The following is a 25,164-nucleotide window of genomic DNA, read 5'->3' as shown; positions in this document are numbered from 1 at the left end:
TCCATCCCTTTTTAAAGTTGTTTTTTAAAAAATGACTCTGCAGAGTGAGAGTTTGTGATTCACGTTTGTTTTAAAACAGGACACTATTTATAAAAGGAGAAAAGTTTTGGTAAACGGAGAGAGTTACCATAAGATTCTGTTGTGTCTTGAAGCTACAGACAACAATATGTGGCTGCACAGAGTGGCATGGCCTATGCATTGCGCCTCAGGTAGACAATACAGTTCAGGGTTGCCCTGTGGCCACTACAGTGGCAGCAAAGCAGCCATATGACCTCATTAATGGAATACCAGCTCTACACACCTACAAGAGCCCCTGGCATAGGAGGCCTTTTGTGGTATATATCTGGGGAAGGCATCCTTGAGATAGAGGGATGGCCAGGTGGTGTACCATGAACTCCCTCCCATACATGCAATGAGGGGTCCCCCTGGCATATGCAGAAGGTGGCTGGGTCATGGCCCCGTTGATCAGAAAAATCTAGCATCAGCAGCAATGCTTGTTCTCCATATACCTAGGCAAGGGGACAAGGTGGGGATGGACACAGTAAAGCAATAAGATTGCAATCTGATGTACATAAAGAGAGGTGTCTTCTGGTGCTAAATAAATGAACATATCGACCCAATTGCAAGCTACTTTCCTCTGCATGCTCCTGTATTTTGTACTTGTTAATAATCCCACATAGTTCATACCTACCTGAACGAATAGCCTTTTCTCCTTATGCATTAAATATATAGGGCTAGATTTGCTTACCTGGTGCTGAGGTTGTATATCAGACCACCAGTGGCATCTGAGGCCAGTGTGCGCCAAAAGGATTCAATCTGGGTCATTCACAGTGGCCCCAGCTGGCACAGGCTGTTTTCTTCACTACTCTCCCCAGGGTTTCTGCAGAGAAAGGGCAGAATTACGTTTCAACCAGGACTACACATGGAAGAATCCCACCTAAGGATCCCTAAAATGGACTCTCCAACTAACCCAGCAGGTTCTGGGTTCTGAGGAGAGCAGGGTTCCAGTCACTTCAGACAATGCAGCCAAATCAGCAGACACAAGCAGAACCCATAATTCAGGGTGCCCGCCAATACTAGTGTGATGCTTACGGCTCTTGCTCTAATTCTACATGGGATAGAGCATGAATTGTTTGGTACTGATTGCAAGCCCCATAGTATATTAACCATTTATTGCAGGTCTGGCTGTGAACATTTCATGTTTTTCCCACTTCTCAGCCCCCATCCCATTTAACAGGAAGTCTCCATTCCCTAATTCCCTCCATAAACACACACAACAGTTCTGGACACATTACTTAGTTTCTCTCCCATTGGGACACAGGTTGAATCTGTTTTGGTGCATAGTTGACTTGGGATTCAAGCCCTGCAGTGAGGATGACAAAGGTTGAGGCAGAGGGACCAAGAAGACCACACCTTGAAGCTTGGTCTTACTCCTGGGATTTCAATCAGATGTTGGGGGTTTTGAGCTAACCTGGCCCAACTGAAAACCCTTCAGTGTGGCCTACCTCAAGAGGTACCTCCAACCCTGGGTTCTGTTAGGATTAGTCGAACAGAAACCAGAGGCAAAGAGAACCCATACATTTTAGAATATAAGAGCATCTTATTTTGATCCTATTATTTGGGGCTTTTGTGTGTGCACATTTTCAATTTAAAAAATTAACAATACTGTCGATCTCACCAGGATATGTTTTGATCCAATATTTTCTTTCATACACCCCTCTTTGTGATCATTTTCTCTTAATTATTTCATAGTACTAAAATCATTTTGCTGGCATTAAGAATAATCAGAAGTTCAAATAGATCAGCAATGAAACAGAGGGAAAATAAGGAGAGCAGTAGCTTTCAGCAGCTCTATTTATAGTGCTTGAGCAACTATAGCTTAAATGAATAAATAAAAAGACCAGTAATTGTATTGAATTATATTGTTCAATTTCAATTGTGTCTCCCAACATAAACAGCCCAGTGATTGATGTGTTATTGTGCACTTGTGGAGTGTGTCTGTAATGAATGTGTTTAGGAATGACCCTCTGAGAGTAAATCAATGTTGGAAAGAGACCTCGGTTGATTTGGAATTTTGATTATTCTAAATCAGATTTTAAATGCTCAGAATTTCTGGAAGGAGAAAGAAGAAAAATCATGAGAGAATATGGAAAATAATCCTGCACTCTCAAAGGAAGATGTGACTTAATGTAAGTCAGTCATCCAGGTCTTCAGCTGGTGTAAATCAGTGTAACTCCACTGAAGTTAGTGGAGCTACATCAGTGTATGTCAGCTGAGGGTATGGCCTCAAGTCTTCTAGCTTTATAACCTCTTTTCCATACATGAACTAAAGGAGCCTGCACCCATGGTATGCTCTTCTCAGTCTCCTGGAATGGCCTTACACAGATGTTCCATGGAATTCTGGTTCCATAGATTTAGATCAGAAAAGGGTAAGATAGGCTAGCATCCTCTGGATCATAACAGTGCAAGGTGCTGTAGAGTCCACTTTTTGGCAAGAGATGGATTGGAGGACTGAAGCAATCTTGCATTTCCTCTTCCCCTTCTTCCCAACCTGGCAGAAGCCCCAATGCGTGTGTGATCCTGGGAGCCCATTAATGCCAACTGACAGAGGGCCCACAGTACTGCAACTCACATCGCATCAGACACACCCATTGCCCTAAAACCCTGTTATCATAACATATAACTCCAAGGTGTTACATAAGGTATCATATATAAACTGGTGACATGCTGGTCACAAATATCATTGAACGATGTATATAAAGATGATGTGTAAATAATTATGTATGTGTACTGGAAATGTGTTCCTAAAATGTGTTTTGGGGGCAAGCTAGATAAACAAGTTTGGCTTAGACAGGGGACTATGGATACTCATGTCTGGGTCAAGCTTTGTAAGCCAGAGAACAATGAAAGTACATTTACATATAAGGTAAACAAAATCATCAAGCTAAACAAGCTAGGGAGAAGACCACTTAATGATCACACCAGGGAACAGAATCTGCACCCAGGAAACCCTTGTGGCTCTTCAAACAGGGACAATAGATTTTGGGTAACATAACAGGGGCTAAGTCTCTGACTGCCAGAAGCTGGGACTGGATAACAGGGGATGGATCATTTGATAAATTGACCTGTCCTGTTCATTCCTTCTAAAGCATCTGGCACCAGCCACTATCAGACGACCTAAATGGACCATTGGTCAGACCCAGTATGGCTATTCTTACATTCTTAAAAAGCCATTATAGTTATCAGTCGCTGGGGAGACATAAGAGGACAGCACCCATTTGAGCCTATAAAAGCCATACCCTCTTGGCCTGAAAGACAAGAGCTGCTGGAATCTTGATGTAAGTGACAAAGCCGCTTAGACAAAGATTGTAACGTGCTAAAATTAAGTTTTAGTCACAAGAAAGCATGTTTTGTTTTGCTTTATTTGTAGCCATACCTGTCTCATTGATTCTTGCTTGATAGCTCTTAAATACCTGGTTTTTATTAATAAACTCATTCTCATTTTATTACCAAAACATCTCAGTGCTGTGTATTAACAGTGGAGGGTGGGTCCTCAGCTAACCTCACAGGCTGATCTATACACTGTCTCTTTGAGGCAGTGAACTTAACTTCTGTGAGTGGCCAATGAAAAGGACTGGACACTTCAGGGAGATGTCTCCGGGGAACCCGGGAACTGGGTTTCACTGATCATTACCTACTTCAGCAGACCAGCTCATAGGCGATCAGGGCTAGGGGTCAGAGCGGGAGTCAGGCCTAATGGTCAGAGTCCGAACACCAGAGGCCAGGGGCAGAAGTCAGAGTCAGAAGTCAGGAATCAGAACTGAAGTTCAGGACTGAAGTCAGAGCCCAAATGCCAGAGACAAGGTTTGAGGTGCAGTCAGAGTCAAGAGTCAGAGCCGAGGGTCAGAGTCAGCTTACCAGGAGTCAGGGAAGGCAGGAGCAGGGCTGGTTCTGAGGCAGGAGCCAGACATGAACAGGATGGGAACAAGGCTGGGTGCAGGCCAGGGTCTGGGCTGGAGCTGTGGAGGAGCAGGGCTTGGAGAGACAAGCACAAGGAAGCAGAGTCCAGGGGCTTGTGCACTGAGCAGCCAGAGAGCTACTGCGGCTGCTAGGTTTAAGAACTGGCCAATCAGACAGGGCGGTCCATCAGGCAGCCTGGGTGGCTTGTTAGGGTGTCAGGAATACTGAGCAGGTGTAACTGAGGGCCATACTCCTGACCTCTGCAAGCATAGGTGCTGAACCTATGGGTGCTGGGGGTGCTACTGCATCCCCTGGCTTGACGTGGTTTCCATCATATCCAGGTTCACAGTTTGGTTCAATGGCTCTCAGCACCCACACTGTACAAATTGTTCCAGCACTCAAAAAAGTTGAAAACTGAGAAGTTTCCTGGCAAGGCAGACAAACTGGTGGAATAAGTAGCTGACACACAGCTTAGCAGCAGCAAAGCTCACTCCTGCTGAGGCAGAGCAGTAACTCAGTGGCTCACAATTCTGGGTAGCCTGAGCAAGATGTCACAGAATCTCTCAGGCAGCTGCAGTTCTTTGGTTTGGGGGAAAAATGGGTAGAGAAGGGGTGAGTCTGGTGGATGGGCAGGGAGATGTCCTTTTCACTGTATCATCCCACTAAAACTCCAAAGATTTCCCCTCCTAAGCTGGTGTGGAAATGACTGACACATGCTGGCAGTGGGCTCCAGCAGAGGGTTACTGAGTATCTAGATCTTCATTCCTATGTCCTGAGGCATCAACTTGTCAGCAAGGCCATACTCCTTGGCTGCTCCACTGGTGGTCAAAATCAAAATAGAAATAGAGGCAAGCATTTTTCTATGGAAGGGCATGCGATAGCCCATGGTTTGTAATGGTCCTGTTTTTATCTTCTTCAGATTTAATTTAATTACTGCAGATTTTAGAATGTTAACTCATACCCTTAAAATTCCACCAAATCAGAAAGATCTTATCTAAATTTGCACTGGAATTATTACAATTAATTCCTCTAGAATATTGGTGCCAATATGTATTATCCCACATTTTCTACTCAATCCAGTTTTCTATATGCTGGTTTTGACGTTTGTGCTTCTCTGCTGTGAAATCAATACTGTTCTGCTGTATGTTTAGGTTTGGGGTTGTTTTTTTCTTAAAGAGTGCTGGCAAGCAATTTGAACATTTAAAAAAAGTCCAGAACAAATTAGTACAGACAGGGAAGTAAATATAAATACTACAAGGACAAATTACACAAATAAGGGGCAGGTGGCAACCAAAAGCATACATATCATTGGAGCATGAGCTGCTAAAGTGGAATAATATTTATGTACTGCAAACATATTTGTGCTACTGAGCAAATCTGAGTTCTCTAAGGACTGAGAGAATCATAAACACCTGCCTTTGCAGCAGCACAGTGGGCAAGCAGTCTAGTGCCAACCAAAATAAAATACAAAAGTATTAGCAGTGCTCAGATGGGGAAGATAATATTGGATAGTCCATGCCAATATTTCTCACTCCTCTTGGCTGAAAAAGGTGAGTGGGTGGGGGAGTTATTACTGTCATGCAACACTCTAGATGTGCTAGGTGTTGAAAAAGGGCGTGCAGAACACAAAAGAGGTCACTTCCTCCTCCATTCTGAGAGCTAAAGCGGAGTTAAAGGAACAAAAGTTAGGAATTTCAGAATTAAGACACAGACACTACCTATCCTTTATACCTATAATACCATTATACCACACTAGCATCAGTGCCAGCAAAAGGAAAACTCAAATCTACTCTAGATTGGCAGTGATTGTGCAGCCAGGATTGATGGTGACAGAACATCTTGATATTCTTTGTGAAATGAAATGGTCTTGATCCTGTTCCTACTGAACATATGTCCTCATCACAAAAGTGACTGTCATACCCGGCAGTAACTGACAGTTTGTTGAGAATCTCAGCAAAGACCAAGGAATGGATTAGTATGAAGCATAAACTATCTTCTCACTCTTAGACATGGCTCCTCCAGGACAGGACTTTTGCAGGGTGTGTGATACAGGGAAATTTGCTTTGCTGCATTTTGATGTTTTTCTGAAGCTAGTCTGAATTATCCAGGCCATCGAAGTAGTCGCCACATTCCTCCCTTGCTACACAAACCCTTTCCCTCAGTAGACATTGGCTTCCCCTTCCTGAGAGTTTTAGGGGGACAGCTCACCAACTTGCCATCCCTCTCTGATATCTTCACAAAACTTTGTTTCCTCCACACCTGCATGCCTTGAAAAACTAGCCAGCAGCTCCTTCTGTTCTTTTCCTCTTTGAGTAGTGGATGGAAAGTGCTCTAATCCTCTCCAGGGAGAAGCATAATAGGCCTTTTCCCCAAATCAGTCTCAGGTTGTCCAGACTTTCCTTGTGGCCTTTTCGCATTTTTCTTTCTGGTGCTAGGAAGAGAGACTGTGAGAATTGTCTCCTTTTTTCTCCTCATCTGCATTTCTGTTTCTGGTACCTGCCTCATGGAGTGCACAGTCTAACTCAGAGGTGTGCATGTGTGTATATTATACATACACACAATTCAGGCATACATAGTTTGCTAGTCTGAGTACCGTGAGATGTAGAAATCTTTTGGTGGCCATTCAAGTCGTTACAAAATATAGCAGTTGTTTTTTCATCTTAATATATAAAGTTCTGATCACTTAATTCTGATTCTCTTACTACAAAACTCTCAGAGCAAAACTTGAGAAAAACTTACCACCAAAGTCTCTGATATTCATCTACATAGCTCACACCACATATGAATTTGGCCCAAGATACAGAAATAAAAAACCAACCTTCCACATAAACTTTCTCGTGGCTGGACTTTACAAAAACTGGACAAGCCATTTACAACACACGCTTTGCTTCTCTACAAAAGAAAAAGGACACTAAACTGTCTAAACTACCACATGCCACAAGGGGCCACAACAATGGTTCCCTTAACCCATCCAGCAATATTGTTAATCTATCCAACTATACTCTTAGCCCAGCAGAAGAATCTGTCCTATCTCGGAGCCTCTCCTTCTGCCCCTCCACCCCCACGAACATGATACAGTTCTGTGGTGACCTAGAATCCTATTTTCAACGTCTCTGACTCAAGGAATATTTCCAACACACCTCTGAACAACATACTAACCTACAGAGACCTTCCAACCAAGACTACAAAAAGGAGGATTCTGGGTGGACTCCTCCTGAAGGTCGAAACAACAGAGTGGACTTCTACATAGAGTGCTTCCGCCGACGTGCACGGGCTGAAATTGTGGAAAAGCAGCATCACTTGCCCCATAACCTCAGCCGTGCAGAACACAATGCCCTCCACAGCCTCAGAAACAACTCTGACATTATAATCAAAAAGGATGACAAAGAAGGTGCTGTCGTAATCATGAATAGGTCAGAATATGAACAAGAGGCTGCTAGGCAGCTCTCCAGCACCACTTTCTACAAGCCATTGCCCTCTGATCCCATTGAGGGTTACCAAAAGAAACTACACCATTTGCTCAAGAAACTCCCTGAAAAAGCACAAGATCAAATCCACACAGACACACCCCTGGAACCCCGACCTGGGATATTCTATCTGCTACCCAAGATCCATAAACCTGGAAATCCTGGACGCCCCATCATCTCAGGCATTGTCACCCTGACAGCAGGATTGTCTGGCTATGTAGACCCCCTCCTCAGGCCCTACGCTACCAGCACTCCCAGCTATCTTCGAGACACCACTGACTTCCTGAAGAAACTACAATCCATTAGTGATCTTCCTGAAAACACCATCCTGGCCACTATGGATGTAGAAGCCCTCTACACCAACATTCCACACAACGATGGACTACAAGCCATCAGGAACAGTATCCCCGATAATGTCACGGCAAACCTGGTGGCTCAACTTTGTGACTTTGTCCTCACCCATAACTATTTCACATTTGGGGACAATGTATACCTTCAAATCAGCGGCACTGCTATGGGTACCCGCATGGCCCCACAGTATGCCAACATTTTTATGGCTGACTTAGAACAACGCTTCCTCAGCTCTCATCCCCTAATGCCCCTACTCTACTTGCGCTATATTGATGACATCTTCATCATCTGGACCCATGGAAAAGAAGCCCTTGAGGAATTCCACCATGATTTCAACAATTTCCATCCCACCATCAACCTCAGCCTGGACCAGTCCACACAAGAGATCCACTTCCTGGACACTACGGTGCTAATAAGTGATGGTCACATAAACACCACTCTATACCGGAAACCTACCGACCGCTATTCCTACCCACATGCCTCCAGCTTTCATCCAGGCCACACCACACGATCCATTGTCTACAGCCAAGCTCTACGATACAACCGCATTTGCTCCAACCCCTCAGACAGAGACAAACACCTACAAGATCTCTATCAAGCGTTCTTACAACTACAATACTCACCTGCTGAAGTGAAGAAACAGATTGACAGAGCCAGAAGAGTACCCAGAAGTCACCTACTACAGGACAGGCCCAACAAAGAAAATAACAGAACGCCACTAGCCATCATCTTCAGCCCCCAACTAAAACCTCTCCAATGCATCATCAAGGATCTACAACCTATCCTGAAGGACAACCCATCACTCTCACAGATCTTGGGAGACAGGCCAGTCCTTGCTTACAGATAGCCCCCCAACCTGAAGCAAATACTCACCAGCAACCACACACCACATAACAAAACCACTAACCCAGGTACCTATCCTTGCAACAAAGCCCATTGCCAACTGTGTCCACATATTTATTCAGGGGACACCATCATAGGGCCTAATCACATCAGCCACACTATCAGAGGCTTGTTCACCTGCACATCTACCAATGTGATATATGCCATCATGTGCCAGCAATGCCCCTCTGCCATGTACATTGACCAAACTGGACAGTCTCTATGTAAAAGAATAAATGGACACAAATCAGATGTCAAGAATTATAACATTCAAAAACCAGTGGGAGAACACTTCAATCTCTTTGGTCACTCGATTACAGACCTAAAAGTTGCAATTCTTCAACAAAAATACTTCAAAAACAGACTCCAACGAGAGACTGCTGAATTGGAATTAATTTGCAAACTGGATACAATTAATTTAGGCTTGAATAGAGACTGGGAATGGATGTGTCATTACACAAAGTAAAACTATTTCCCCATGTTTATTCTCCCCCTCACTGTTCCTCAGATGTTCTTGTCAACTGCTGGAAATGGCCCACCTTGATTATCACTACAAAAGGTCGTCCCCCCCATCCCCGCTCTCCTGCTGGTAATAGCTCACCTAAAGTGATCACTCTCATTACAGTGTATATGGTAACACCCATTGTTTCATGTTCTCTATGTATATAAATCTCCCCACTGTATTTTCCACTGAATGCTTCCGATGAAGTGAGCTGTAACTCACGAAAGCTTATGCTCAAATAAATTTGTTAGTCTCTAAGGTGCCACATTTCTTTTTGCGAATACAGACTAACATGACCGCTACTCTGAAACCAGAAATAAAAGCAGTGGATTATACTCCATGTAGGCTAAAGTACATTAAAAATAAACAACAACAAAAGTGTGTGTGGAGGAACTGAGTCTCAAGTCCTTAATTATAGGAAACAGGAAATAGTTTGGTTGCCCTCCTCCTCAAGATAAAAGTAATTATACAGCTTCCCAGAGCTTCCTTCCCCTTTTGGCAAGTCTATAGCTCGGCATATTTCTACACCACCATATCTTTGGGGTGAGGGATCAGTATAAGAATGTAAAGAGGGGGAAAGAAAGACGCACGATGTGTACTAAGATGAGAGCACAGAAAGCCAGCAAGAGATAGATCAGCTAATACTTCCCCTAGGATAACACAGTGGGTCATCCAGGAGCACGCAAGAGAATTTTTTCCTTCATAATTTGCCATTGAAATTTTGCAAGTTGTAACCAGGATGCTGCAGCATATTAACAAAGGGGAATTGACATTCCAAGAAAAAAAATGGATTTTTTTAAAACAATTTTTTGAAGATCTCTACAAAAAGACACCCACTTTGGGGGGAAAGGGAGCTAGAAATTATCCTTTCATTTTACTGTGCTGTAATACACAAATGTTTTCTCCCTCTGACTGAACTGTTTATTAACAAGACAAAGATATTTATATTTGTATCATTCTTATTTAATTAAATATAAAAGTGAACAACATTTTACAGACACTTTGAGCCAGATTCAGTCATCATTTTACACATGGAAATTCATCTGAAATCAATGGAAATTTTGTGTAAAAATCAATGTCAACATTTGACCCATTTAGAAGCAGCCATATAAAGCACTTTTTTTAAAAAAATGCCAATAGAACAACATACATTGTATAATTACATCAGTTCTGTGTCATGAGCTAATACAGTACATAGTGGGAGGCAAATTCCCCAACTTTATTGTGCAAAGAAAACTAACAATTTGTCAGTATTGGGCAAAAGAGGCCACAAATAACTTTGCTTTGGGAAAGAAGCAATCCATTAAGAACACTGAAAGAATATCCACTGACAGCAGTGAATGTAAGGTCTTGTTTCAGCTGTGCAGTTTGCTCACAGCTAACAAGCTGGTCCAATAAAAGATATTATCTCACCTACCTTGTCTCTCTTTAAAAAAGGAAAGAAAGAAAAAAAGAAAAGAAAAAAAACAATCAGATTCAAGTTGGCTAATAATCGATCCATTTGAATTTTTAACCTGGAACTGAAGAAAGTTTCCAGAGAATGTGATATACTAAATATTTAAACCTGAACATCAATGGCAATTTTAAAATGAGCCCCCTCTCCTCTTCTACACTGGCTGATAGTTCACTAGGGACCCAACACTGCAGCAATTTACACACAATTAATTTCACTCACTGCAAGTAATCTTATTAACATCATGAAGGTATGGGTAAATCTACGCTGCAATTTAAGGTCTGATTGCAATGCATGGAAGCATACCTTTATTAACTTTAATCCTGCGAGCACAAGTAGCAATTGTAGTGAAGAGGTGGCAAAACGGACTTAGGCTCAGGCTACCAACCAGGGTACGTTCCCAGGGTCCCCAGCAGGCTTGTTCTAGCCCACTCAGGTCTGTGCTGCCATGTTTTCGCCACTATTGTTACCCACGCTAGCTAGGACAGGTATGCCTACACACACTCCAATCACACCATCACTTGAGGTGTAGATGTACCTTAAGGGTACAGGGTTGGAGCCTAGGTGCATGCTCATATTCTTACTGTCATATATAGGCAGGTAGCCATTTAGGCGGGGGGGCTTGGCAAAGCGTATTTCAAAGAATGAAGAGAAAAAAATAGTTGTGATCAAAAACAAAACTAGGGGTCCAATGCTGCAAGTTGTTCTACACGGGCTTGCAGGATCAGGGCCTTTGTTTGAATTCAGCAGGGCCATGCACTGTAGCTATCCAATTTTTAGCCCTAAATGCACAGCTGTTGAGACAAAAAAGGCTTAACATATATCTATATCTATATATATTATATATACTCATATAAAGTTTCATGCCAAATTTAAATGCACCTATAACTATTTTTGCAACAGAGACAAAAGAAACCCCCGGTGTTTCAACCCTAAGGGCTCTATCAAAGAGTCAAGGCTCTATTCTCCTGCACTCCCCTTGATAAAGGCCTGAGGGCTAAAACTGAGTTTTCATCTGTCTGTGCTACAAAAGCTAGAGTTCACTGCAAGTCTCTCACCACATCTGTTGCTTTTGTTCAAGAAATTTAAAAGTGTTAGGATGTGCTTGCGATAATTAGCAGGTGTTTTATACCCTGGGTACCCAAAAGGGTTCAGCAACAGTCAAGCAGTTAAAGAACCACTGTTTCAGGGTAGTTAAATAGTTAGTTTTGGCTACCACGGAGGAGATGATGGTGGCCAAGATTATTAAGCACCTGGAAATCTACAATAATTATTCTTCCAGTAGCTAAAAAGGAAACACAGTCCCAGCCCCAAAGAACTTAAAATCAAGCCTGGATTTTTCTCAGTTTTTTTGTAAACATTAGGCACAGCTGGCTATATTTTTACATTCTGAGAAGCCATGAAGAGCCTGCTAGTCAAGTCTCAGAGTAACAGCCGTGTTAGTCTGTATTCGCAAAAAGAAAAGGAGTACTTGTGGCACCTTAGAGACTAACCAATTTATTTGAGCATAAGCTTCCGTGAGCTACAGCTCACTTCATCGGATAGCACTGATAGTGTATGTGTTAAAGTATATGTACACAGTGGCCACCCACAGTGTTATAATAACTTTGCTTGCAACAGCCAGAAAAGTGATTACCAGAGACTGGAAATCCAGTTCAGAACGGTTATCAGATTAATCTAACATAATTCTCACTTATGCTAAAAGAAATAGACTGCCAGAGTCTAATTATTACACATCAACATTATGCAATCCAGAAATACAAAGCAGAATGTGGCCTAAGTTTTTGTATTATGACTAGTCATTTGTTCTGTTAGTGATTTTTTATGCAAGCACATCCTTAAACTTGTGATTAATGGTATGCCATTTGGATGTCTAGCATAGGCCTCAGAGGGTGGGGGTGGGGTGTTCCCACCCACTTTTATTATGCTAGCAAACTGATGCTGGGACACTACCTATTTATCCAGCAACTGAGGAGCTGACTACTTGTTATCTGCTCAGAAATCATATAAATGTCACTCTTGCAATGAGTCAAAGACAAACTGTTCCCAAAGCCTGGCACTGGTTTGAGGCTCTTAAGGCCAAATCCTTTGGTCTGCTGTGCAGTGTATTTCCACTGCACAGAAGTGAGAAAATGGGGGATGGGGCAGAAATGAAATTAAATTCAGTAAGAGTGGGCTAGAAGAATGACAGGGCCGCGGATCTGTGCAGTGTGCTCTGATCCACTGATCCCCAATGTTGCCAACTCTCACCATTTTATTGGAAGTCGTCATCTTTGACATTTTCCTGAAAGCTCCAGCGTCTGTACTCAAATGAGAGAATCTCAGCCTTTAAAAACAAAAGTTAGTTTACAACCTTCATTGCTATGGAGAAAAGCTTGAAAATGTGACCAAAATAAACTGTAAAGACAAATAAAAAGAACACAGACTCTACTGATGTTTAAAACTCATACTTTTTTCTAGGCCATGATCTATGAATGATTAAGGTTGGCAATACTGAAAACTTTTCCCAGGAGGCATGTAGTAATTAGGCCATGACTACTGCTACCATCCATTAACTAGTGGCGTGAAAGCCAAAGGCTACACATCATGTCTCCAGGGAATGCTGGGTATTACAGTGCAGATCCCTCGTGTGGGGGACCAGAATTTCATCCTTATTTTCAGGCAAACTCTGTTATGAAGAAAAGGAGTACTTGTGGCACCTTAGAAACTAACCAGTTTATTAGAGCATAAGCTTTCGTGAGCTACAGCTCACTTCATCAGATGCATATCGTGGAAACTGCAGGTCTGCTGCAGTTTCCATGATATGCATCTGATGAAGTGAGTTGTAGCTCACGAAAGCTTATGCTCTAATAAATTGGTTAGTCTCTAAGGTGCCACAAGTACTCCTTTTCTTTTTGCGAATACAGACTAACACGGCTGTTACTCTGAAATCTGTTATGAAGATTAGACAAACCCATTTTCATAAAATAAAAATGAATCTGTAATTTTAAACAAAACACAATCTGGTTGGTTGGTTCCTTGTTAAAACATCTGGCAGCACATCACTGACATGATATGGAGTTATGAGGATTCAGAAATTCTAAGGTGAGAAGGGACCATTGTGATCATCTAGTACAGCACAGGCCATCGATCTTCCCCACACTAATTCTTAGAACAGATCTCTTAGAAAAACATTCAATCTTGATTTACCAAGGATGAAGATGAATTCTCCATCACTGGCAATTTTTAAGTTGTTCCAATGGTTAATTACTCTCACTATTAAAAATGTACATCTTATTTCCAGACTGAACTTGTCTAGCTTCAACATTCAGCCATTAGATCATGTTATACCTTTCTCTGCTAGATGGAGGTGACCATTACTAAATATTTGTTCCCTCTGTAAGTACTTACACACTGTAATCCAGTCACCCTTTAACCTTCTCTTTGTTAATTTAAATAGATTGAGCTCCTCGAGTCTATCACTATAAGGCATGTTTTCCAATTTTTTAATCATCCTCGTAGCTCTTCTCTAAACTATCTCCAATTAATGATCATCCTTGAATTGTGGGTACCAGAACTACACACAGTTTTCCAGCAGAGGTTGCACCAGTGCCAAATATAAAGGTAAAATAACCTCTCAACTCCTCCTCTGTTTATGCATCCCAGGATTGCATTAGCTCCTTTGGCTACAACATCACATAGGGAGTTGATTATCCACAATGACCCCCAAATCCCTTTCAGAGTCATTGCTTCCCAGATGTATACATTTACCCATATTAAAAGGCATATTGTTTGTTTGCTCCCTGTTTTCCAAATGATCTATATTGTTCTGAATCAGTGACCTGTCCTCTTCATTATTTACTGACCTGACACCATCAAAGCTATCCTTAAGAATGACCAGTGGTGTCTCAGATACATGCAGTTTTTTAAAATATATTACAAATACTTTTTATAATGCAATATAGACAGGCATTTTTAAAATAACCATTAAAATAGATGCATACCAATTATGTTAAGGGAAATTCACATTTAAGGCTTGGGGTGTTCCAGTCAATGTGGCCCTCTGTCAGCAGAGCCTTTGAACAGTGGAGAATGACAAAGTATATATGTGGATAAATGTAACCAGAGATCTCCATTCGCTCCATCTCTCTCTTGGTTAAATATAGGCCTTGTCTATGGGGAAATTAACCAGCATGACTATTTGGTGGATAGCTATACTGGTGGATGCTCTAGTCCAGAATAAAAGGGACTTACAGTCTACTTTGTGACAACAGGCTTGAACAACTGGGTGTCTTATTCGGAATAGCAAGCTGCCTGTTGGTGGAGCAAGATCATCACCGTGCACTGCTACAGGAGAAACTTGGGTTCAACAGCAGACTTGGGTCTGGCACTTCCCCAGCCAGGAGAGAATTTCAGTGCATTATAGAGGTGCTGATAAGCCTGGCCCTTTGGACATTGCTGAAGTGAGGAGGAGCAGCTGCATATTCAAAGAGCTCCTCGGGTTGCTAGTTTACACAAATGTATTGACATTCTCCTTGCAGGAAACTGCTGGTATGCAGTCCCAGCAGGCGTTAAACTCTACGTGATTGAGGTGGTTAAGAGAAAACTTCAGATGTAGATTTCAGAGTAGCAGCCCTGTTAGTCTGTATCCGCAAAAAGAAAAGGAGGACTTGTGGCACCGTAGAGACTAACAAATTTATTTGAGCATAAGCTTTCGTGAGCTACAGCTCACTTCACTGGATGCATTCAGTGGAAAATACAGTGGGGAGATTTATATACACAGAGAACATGATATGGTGGTAACACCCATTGTTTCAAGTTCTCTGTGTATATAAATCTCTCTGCTGTATTTTCCACTGAATTCATCCAATGAAGTGAGCTGTAGCTCACGAAAGCTTCTGCTCAAATACATTTGTTAGTCTCTAAGGTGCCACAAGTCCTCCTTTTCTTTTTGCGGATGTAGAGACTCTTTATCTCTGAGCAGGAAGGAGCATTTTCATGTCTACCCTACTGACAGGCGAGTGAGCAAGCGAGAGAGAGAGAGGAGTAATTCATAAGACAGTCAAATAATATATTGTTATTTATATAGTCATAGTTGTGCATAGCATTTCACTCTAAGGTGATAAGAAGAGTCCTTGCCCCTTCAATATTTTAATCTAAATTAAATCATAATACAAAGCAATGACAACGATCCAGGTATGTAGGCCAAGGAAGTGCTAGGGGGAAGGCCACAGTAGACACAAGACGAGGAGTTAGTAGTGTAGTTCTAGCCACGCTGGTCCCAGGATATTAGAAAGACAAGGTGGGATGAGGTAATATTACACAGAGCTCTTCTTCAGGTATGGAAGAGGAGCACTGTTTTAGGGGAGGGTAGATTTTCCTATAGGGAACACGCAGAATTGATTAATATGGTATATTTCATTTGATTATTTAGGCTTTTATATTTTAATATGCTATTTCAATTTAATCATTTTAAACTCTATATTTGATGGGTTCTAGTTGCAGTGTTGCCAGTGTTTTCATGTTTTTTCTTGCAGATCCAGCTACTAGAGTCATCTGATCTCATGCAAATGTCAATTTTCTTTTTTTCTTTTCTTTGGTTTAAGTGCACCTCAAAGGCTCAGAAATTGAAGACAAAGAAAAAAACTCACATTTTGTTACTTTTCAAAAACAAATTCATGATTTTTAAGGCAATTATTGGGAGGGGGCTTACTCATGATTTTTGAATGCTTAGAGTTGGAAGTACTGTTATTGGAAGGCCTCCTGGGACAAGGACTGAAATGATTTTGTGATTAGAAAATCTGGGGTAGTGACCAAAATACTAGACTGTCAGAGCAGCTACATGAAAAAACCAAAGCACTGGCCCTTTCATCCCATTCCATTCCCTACAGTCACACTGAGTATTGGCTGACTTGAATTCTTGCTTTATTCACTAATGACAAAGCTACAAGTTTGTGGGTACCAAGTATACTTCATTAGGAGAAACAAGTTCTATAGATAATAAATACACAGACATACACTGTTGTCTACACACATATTCAGAAGGAAAAAGAAGAGGAGAGGTTAGTATATTCCCCAGGCAGAAAATAAATGATGTTTGTATTTGTGTTGGGCTCTTGGTTCCCGTGAGGTAGTTATTAGAAGTCTCCTTCTTGTATTTAGTCATGTTTGGAATTGTTTTAAGGATGTTTAAGACTCTTTTCCTCAAGTTGTCACAAGCTCATTACCACAGAATTACATTATACAAACAAGAGCTAGCTAGAGCCAACTTGGCTTGGCTATTGCTGTCTGAGGGAATTGGAAAAGAGTATGATTTCCCGTGCCTTTGGAAAAAGGCAGGCATAGACTGAACAGCAGACAAGCTTACCTCCTTTCTGTCAGTGCTGGACCATGTGGCCTTTTATTTCTTAGAGTGTCTCTCTCTTTAATTGACTTGTATTTTCCATGGACCACATTTTTGGTAAGTACAGTGTATTTCCACACCAAAGCACAGGGGATTAGCGCAGTAATGAATTTTCATCTCCAATGACTCTTTAAAATACAGCACTGCACAATAAAGTCTCCACTGCATCACTGCAGAAATCATTACTAAAAATGTGGTGGCTATAAATATTATTCAATGCAATGGAGAATCACTTCAACAGAGAAAAAAGCCCAGAGGAGGAGTCTGAGGAGATTTCAAGCTAACCCAATTCCCTATCTTTCCCAAGAAGACAACACTGATTATATCTATGAGGTTTTCCCTTAAGGTTCCCAGGGATTTTAGCCCATTTATAATTTATCAGGATATTAACATTTTAGTCCAATGTGAATAACTGATAATGCTGTCCTGGGCTCAATAGCCCAAAACAGGCCAGATTTGATTACCCTCACTCATACTGAGTTGCACAAGCAGTCTTATTATAACCAATAGGACTAAGGTTATAATAATGTGTAATAAGGTATGTCTATATATAACCAATAATATAATATAACCAATGTGGAATAAGGTATGTCTATAAGCAGAGATGAGCTGCCAAAATCTTAACAACCGGTTCCCTATAAAAAGTTCTGATTTATGGGATGTGCCACAGTCTATATTTTTTGTACCTTTCTCCATAGGAAGTGGCAATGCATTGAGTCATTGGGAGTCATACTTAACAATTTAAAAAATGAAAAACATTTTATATGTTTATTACAATAGAAACAAAGTATTGCTTTATTAAACACATACCAACATAATGAACGAGGCAAGTGCAACCCCTGTTAATAAAATAATAAACTAGCCCGGTGTGGGCAAACGTTTTGGCCCGAGGGCCACATCGGGGTTGCAAAATTGTATCGGGGACCGTGTAGGGAAGGCTGTGCCTCCCAAAACAGCCTGTCCCAGCCCCCTATCCAACCCCCACCCACTTCCTGCCCCCAACTGCCCCCCTCAGAACCCGCAACACATCAACCCCCCCCGCTCCTTGTCCCCTGACCACCCCCTCCTGAGACCCCCCCCACCCTAACTGCCCCCCAGGACCCCACCCCCTACCCAACTTGCCCCTTTCTCTGTCCCCTGACTGCCCTGACCCCATCCACCACCACCCCGACAGACCCCCAGAACTCCCACGCCTACCCAACCACCCCCTGCCATTCCCCATCCCCTGACCATCCCCCCAGAACCTCCGCCCCCTCCAACCGCTCCCTGCCCCTTATCATAGATTCACAGATACTAAGGTCAGAAGGGACCATTGTGATCATCTAGTCTGACCTCCTGCACAACGCAGGCCACAGAATCTCACCCACCCAATCTTATCCAACCCCTCCTCCCAGCCCCAGCCCGGGCAGCATGTATGGATGCCGCGCAGCCTGCTGGAGCTCGCAGCCCCACCCCCTTACCATGCCGCTCAAAGCAGCAGGAGCTGCAGAGCTGCCCAGGAGCGGTCCAGAGCGCTGGCGGCATGCTGAGGCTCTGCAAGAGGAGGAAAGGCGGGGGAGGGGCCAGGGGAGCCTCCCCGGCCGGGAGCTCCAGGAGCCATAACAATTTTTAACAACCAGTTCTAAAACTGCTTCAAAATTTAACAACCGGTTCCCGCGAACCAGTGCAAACCAGCTCCCGCTCACCACGGTCTACAAGGTACTGTGTATTCAGTGGGAACAGTGGATTAATTTTGGGATAATTGTCCTTATCTTTAAGGCCCTCCACTGTACTAGATCAAGTTACCTAAAAGACCAGTTCTTGTTCAGGGACCTAAACCTACTTTGATAATTGCATTGCACAGAAACAATGAAACTGTCAAGTTCAAGGGATAAACTCTTGAAGCAGGGGACAACACTCGGACAGCTGGCCCAAGACTAGGAAAATCCCTAGGTAAAGAAGACCCCATTCAGACTGAAATGTAAGATTTACTTTTTTTAGCTTGTCCTCTCTACAACAGCAGCAGCAATAAAGTAAAAAAGAAGACAGTGGGGGAAGACGAGAAGGTCAGTCGGTCATACACACGCGCCGAAAGAAGAGGGGGGAAATAATTCTAGAAATTTGCTAAAGAAGGAGAAGTAATACAGTACACTTAGCCCTGGTCTACACTAGGACTTTTGGTCGAATTTAGCAGCGTTAAATCGATGTAAACCTGCACCCGACCACACGATGAAGCCCTTTTTTTCGACTTAAAGGGCTCTTAAAATTGATTTCCTTACTCCACCCCTGACAAATGGATTAGCGCTTAAATCGGCCTTGCCAGGTCGAATTTGGGGTACTGTGGACACAATTCAATGGTATTGGCCTCCGGGAGCTATCCCAGAGTGCTCCATTGTGACCGCTCTGGACAGCACTGTCAACTCAGATGCACTGGCCAGGTAGACAGGAAAAGAACCGCGAACTTTTGAATCTCATTTCCTCAAGAAAAAAGGCGCGAAACGATTGTCTGCTGCTGCTTTCACGGAGGGAAGGAGGGAGGGAAGGAATGGGGGCCTGACGATATGTACCCAGAACCACCCGAGACAATGTTTTAGCCCCATCAGGCATTGGGATCTCAACCCAGAATTCCAATGGGCAGCGGAGACTGCGGGAACTGTGGGATAGCTACCCACAGTGCAACACTCCGGAAGTCGATGCTTGCCTCGGTACTGTGGAAGCACTCCGCCGAGTTAATGCGCTTAATGCACTTAGAGCATTTTCTGTGGGGACACATTTCAGAGTAACAGCCGTGTTAGTCTGTATTTGCAAAAAGAAAAGGAGTACTTGTGGCACCTTAGAGACTAACCAATTCATTTGACCATAAGCTTTCGTGAGCTACAGCTCACTTCATCGGATGCACCTGATGCATCCGATGAAGTGAGCTGTAGCTCACGAAAGCTTATGCTCAAATAAATTAGTTAGTCTCTAAGGTGCCACAAGTACTCCTTTTCTTTTTGTGGGGACACACACACTCGAATATATAAAACCGATTTCTAAAAAAACGACTTCTATAAATTCGACCTAATTCGTAGTGTAGACATACCCTTAGACCCTATCTTGTATTAGTTCTTTTGTGTGTGTGGGCGGGCGGGGCGGGGAGGGGAGAAAGAGGAGCAAGGAGGCAGTTCAGATACTATTATGATGTGTGCCTGATAGGAACATAAGGTCATAAAGAGAGAGAAATCTCACTTTTCAATTTCCCCATTGCAGTTAGGAATAGCTTCTGCAAAGAGTAGGTCAGAAAATGGCACAAAGATTTTACAAAAATCCTTGTGAAATTTTTGTCCTGGACTTTTCTCCCATTGAAGTTCAAAATGGGTGACCATTTGTTAATATTTCAAACCATTTCAAGCAGCCCTACTTCCATGCTCTCAACTGCATCACTCTCACACTGAACCAACAACCCTTTCTGCTTCCACCTTCAAATTTCTCCCAGAAGCCCAACTACCTTTCTTGCTGGATGTTCTAAGCTGCAAGTCTGCCACAGTTTTTCCCATTTAAAATCAGATGCTATGCAGAGCGAGGCTTCCTGTCTCATTGAAAACAGATCTTGCCAGCAGGCTGTCCATCAGAGTTTTAGTCATCCTGGATCCCACTAAGTACTGCAGAAATACAACACATAAGCTGTTCAGCAGTTAAATTGTCCTCCAGGAGCTCAATCTCCATTGAAACAAATACTAATATTCAGGAATATTGCAAACAGTTGTTGTTTGGCACACTAGCATTCTCTCTCCTTTTGGAACTATATTAAAACTCTGTCAGCTCATGAATGGATTTTTTGGGTCAGAAATTAAACAATTGTTGAAGAAAATGTCTTGTAAACATTGAAACAACCGCAATAGCACTCCATGTATATACAAAAAAACAAACAAAATGAAAGCAATATTTTGCAATGAAATGTGTCTTTACTTAATCAGCAAAGAGTCCCACAACCTTGCAGCCAATGTTTGGTCTAGCAATTGAGAGTCACTTGAGAGTCCATTTAGAAAACGATGGCACTGTAGTTCACAGGACAAAACTTTACTGATAAGTCGGAACCATTGCTCTGACAACATTAAATACTGCAGCCTTATTAGTTGATGCACTTTTGGACCAACCCAATCATTCCAACATCAAGGGCTAGGTTTCCCAAACAGCTCAGCTCCCATTTAGGTAACTCAATAAAGACCAGATTTTCCAGAGTACTCAGCAACCAGCAGCTTCCATTGTGAGACACATGGTCAGATTATCCCAAGATAGAGAGCCTCTACATCCATGGTGGCTAGGATGGTGTTTTCTGGAAGATCACCATGCATTGTAGTTTTCTCAGGAAATCAGTGGTGTCACAGAGAGAGCTGGGAATGCTGGTGGCGTGGGGTTTGAGTAGAGGGTCCACATATCCGGACAGTCCTTCAGTGAGAGTGACAATGCCCGAGATGATGGGGCGTCCAGGATTTCCGGGTTTGTGGATCTTGGGTAGTAGATAGAATAACCCTGGTCGGGTTATGTTGATAAGGGTATGTTGATTTGTTCCTGTGTTAGTGTAGGGAGTGTCCTTAGTAGATGGTGCAGTTTCTTAGTGTATTCCTCAGTGGGATCTGAGGAAAGTGGCCTGTAGAATTTGGTATTGGAGAGTTGTCTGGCAGCCTCCTTTTGGTAGTCAGACCTGTTCATGATGACAACAGCACCTCCTTTATCAGCCTCTTTGATTATAATGTCAGGGTTGTTTCTGAGGCTGTGGATGGCATTGCATTCTGCATGACTTAAGTTATGAGGCAAGCGACGTTGTTTTTCCACAATTTCTGCCTGTGCACGTTGGCGGAAGCATCCTGTATAGGTCCAGACTGTCATTTCAACCCTCAGGAGGAGTCCATGTGGCACCAAAGATCCTGTAGTGGCACCAAATCTTGTACAAAGGAGATCACGTAAGGTGTCCATGAAAAGGTTTCCCATTACTGTATGTAATTGATTCCATTTAACCAGTTCTAACTCTCATCTGTATTTCCTTCTTTTTATGAATAAACCTTTGAGTGGGGAAACCATAAGCTGGGGAAACCATAAGTTTGGTCACGCCAAACCCCAAAATGTTTCTATGCTTCAGTCACCCAGTTACCTCTGTTGCCAGTGGCTCCTAGTGCTCCTCCACAGTCTCCCTTGGCCGGGAAACAGTCCTTACTGCCTGGTGGCTGCCTCAGCTTGCAGGCTAGTGACCCTTTGTCATAAATATAAAGGGAAGGGTAAACCCCTTTAAAATCCCTCTTGGCCAGAGGAAAACTCCTCTCACCTGTAAAGGGTTAAGAAGCTAAAGGTAACCTCGCTGGCATCTGACCAAAATGACCAATGAGGAGACAAGATACTTTCAAAAGCTGGGAGGAAGGAGAGAAACAAAGGGTCTCTGTCTGTCTATATGCTGCTTTTGTCAGGGATAGAACAGGAATGGAGTCTTAGAACTTTTAGTAAGTAATCTAGCTAGGTATGCGTTAGATTATGATTTCTTTAAATGGCTGAGAAAAGAATTGTGCTGAATAGAATAACTATTTCTGTCTGTGTATCTTTTTTGTAACTTAAGCCCCCAACTGTGCTACATCCTCTCTGTCCTCCGCCCTCCAGGCCTGGCATTGGCTGCAGGGCTAGCTGGGGCCCAAAGGCTCTCAGCAGAGCTGAGAGAGAGATGGAGCAAAAGTGGGTTTTGGTCTTCCTGCAACTTCCCTGATTTTGTGGCAAGCTGGGGACTAGCCTTCCTGACACAGGTGTGCTCTAAATTATATTTGGCTGTACAAGTTCCCAAGGGGCCATTCCACAGCTATGGATCCCCAGATCACAAGAGTGAACTGGCCATGCCTGCTCCCCAGCCATACCCCCAACCCCACACCCTATGCTGGAGCCAGGAGGGCTATGGGATAGACCTAGCTCAACCACCTTTGGATCATGGTGCTCAGTTTTGGTACAATGCCTCCCTCAAGGATGTCAAGCTACTATATTCACAAGTTACTTCTTCAGTATTTCATTTAGGACTAAATTAACAGCAGCCTCAATTCTTCTCCAACAATCACACATGCTGATTGTTTCTCCAGACTGCCCTATATGAGCAGTTTAACCAGTTTAGATTTGGGTAGTTCAAGTTGTGACAGGTTGGGTCACAGAAACCCAACGGGTAGTGATCAGTGGCTCCATGTCTAGTTGGCAGCCGGTATCAAGTGGAGTGCCCCAAGGGTCAGTCCTCGGGCTGGTTTTGTTCAATATCTTCATAAATGATCTGGAGGATGGTGTGGATTGCACCCTAAGCAAGTTTGCAGATGACACTAAGCTGGGAGGAGAGGTAGATACGCTGGAGGGTAGGGATAGGATACAGAGGGCCCTAGACAAATTAGAGGATTGGGCCAAAAGAAATCTGATGAGGTTCAACAAGGACAAGTGCAGAGTCCTGCACTTAGGACGGAAGAATCCCATGCACCCCTACAGATTAGAGACCGAATGGCTCAGCAGCAGTTCTGCAGAAAAGGACCTAGGGTTTACAGTGGATGAGAAGCTGGATATGAGTCAACAGTGTGCCCTTGTTGCCAAGAAGGCCAATGGCATTTTGGGATGTATATGTAGGGGCATTGCCAGCAGATCAAGGGACATGATCATTCCCCTCTATTCGAAATTGGTGAGGCCTCATCTGGAGTACTGTGTCCAGTTTTGGGCCCCACACTACAAGAAGGATGTGGAAAGAGTCCAGTGGAGGGCAACAAAAATGATTAGGGGACTGGAACACATGACTTATGAGGAGAGGCTGAGGGAACTGGGATTGTTTAGTCTGCAGAAGAGAAGAATGAGGGGGGATTTGATAGCTGCTTTCAACTACCTGAGAGGTGGTTCCAGAGAGGATGGTTCTAGACTATTCTCAGTGGTAGAAGAGGACAGGACAAGGAGTAATGGTCTCAAGTTGCAGTGGGGGAGGTTTAGGTTGGATATTAGGAAAAACTTTTTCACTAGGAGGGTGGTGAAACACTGGAATGCGTTACCTAGGGAGGTGGTGGAATCTCCTTCCTTAGATATTTTTAAGGTCAGGCTTGACAAAGCCCTGGCTGGGATGATTTAGTTGGGGATTGGTCCTGCTTTGAGCAGGGGGTTGGACTAGATGACCTCCTGAGGTCCCTTCCAACCCTGATATTCTATGATTCTATTATCACAATGTGTTAATTTTGGTGCTTAAATAGGAGCTGAGCACTTTAGAAAATCAGACACAAATATAAAGTTATTCCAATAGGTGACATGTCTGGAGAGATATGTATAGTAAAAATGTAGGGAAAACTCTTGTTTTCAGTGTTGTAGCCATGCTAGTCACAGGATATTAGAGAGACAAGGTGTGGGAGGCAATATCTTTGACTGGCCAAACTTCTGTTGATGAAATTGACAAGTGTTTGAGCTTACACAGAGCTCTTCTTCAGGTCAAGAAAAGCTCTGTGCAGGTTGAAAGCTTGTCTCTTTCACCAACAGAAGCCATTTTTCTGTATTGTTGCATGTGCACTGTAAAAAAATGTATGTTTTCTAAAATACAGTTCTCTATTTGGATCTCCCAAAGATTTCATAGAATCTCAGGGTTGGAAGGGACCTCAGGAGGTCATCTAGTCCAACCCCCTGCTCAAAGCAGGACCAATCCCCAATTTTTGCCCCAGATCCCTAAATGGCCCCCTCAAGGATTGAACTCACAACCCTGGGTTTAGCAGGCCAATACTCAAACCACTGAGCTATCCCTTCCCCCCCTAAATGAGACCATTTAGTGGATGCCATGCAATTTCTTGGGTAAAACTCGACAGACAGACCATTTTGACCCACATCACATCAATAGTTTGATCTCTAGCTCTGGCCAAAAGACATGACAACACACACACAAAAAGCCTAAAAACTTTTTGGGAAAATGGTGATTTTTTTCAGTGCTTACATCTCTGCAACCCCTATCTGTTACAAGCCAAATTTGGGTCAGTAACCCAACTATGCACCCTCTTGAAGTACACCAAATTTCAAAGGAATCTGACTCAGCATGTAGATTTTAGAGGACTTAGAGAGGTCGAAGTCATGATGCGATCTCAACTATAGCAGTGCTGTCACGCCACTATCATATGTTTCTACAACACAGCCCCTCCTGGGTTCTTACATAGGTTCCCTTTCCACTGGCAGCTCTTTC

Source organism: Lepidochelys olivacea (genome assembly GCF_965140295.1).
Source record: "Lepidochelys olivacea isolate rLepOli2 genome assembly, chromosome: 3".
Lineage (NCBI taxonomy): Eukaryota > Metazoa > Chordata > Testudines > Cheloniidae > Lepidochelys > Lepidochelys olivacea.
The sequence above is the reverse complement of the archived record's forward strand: the minus strand, read 5'-3'. Positions refer to the sequence as shown.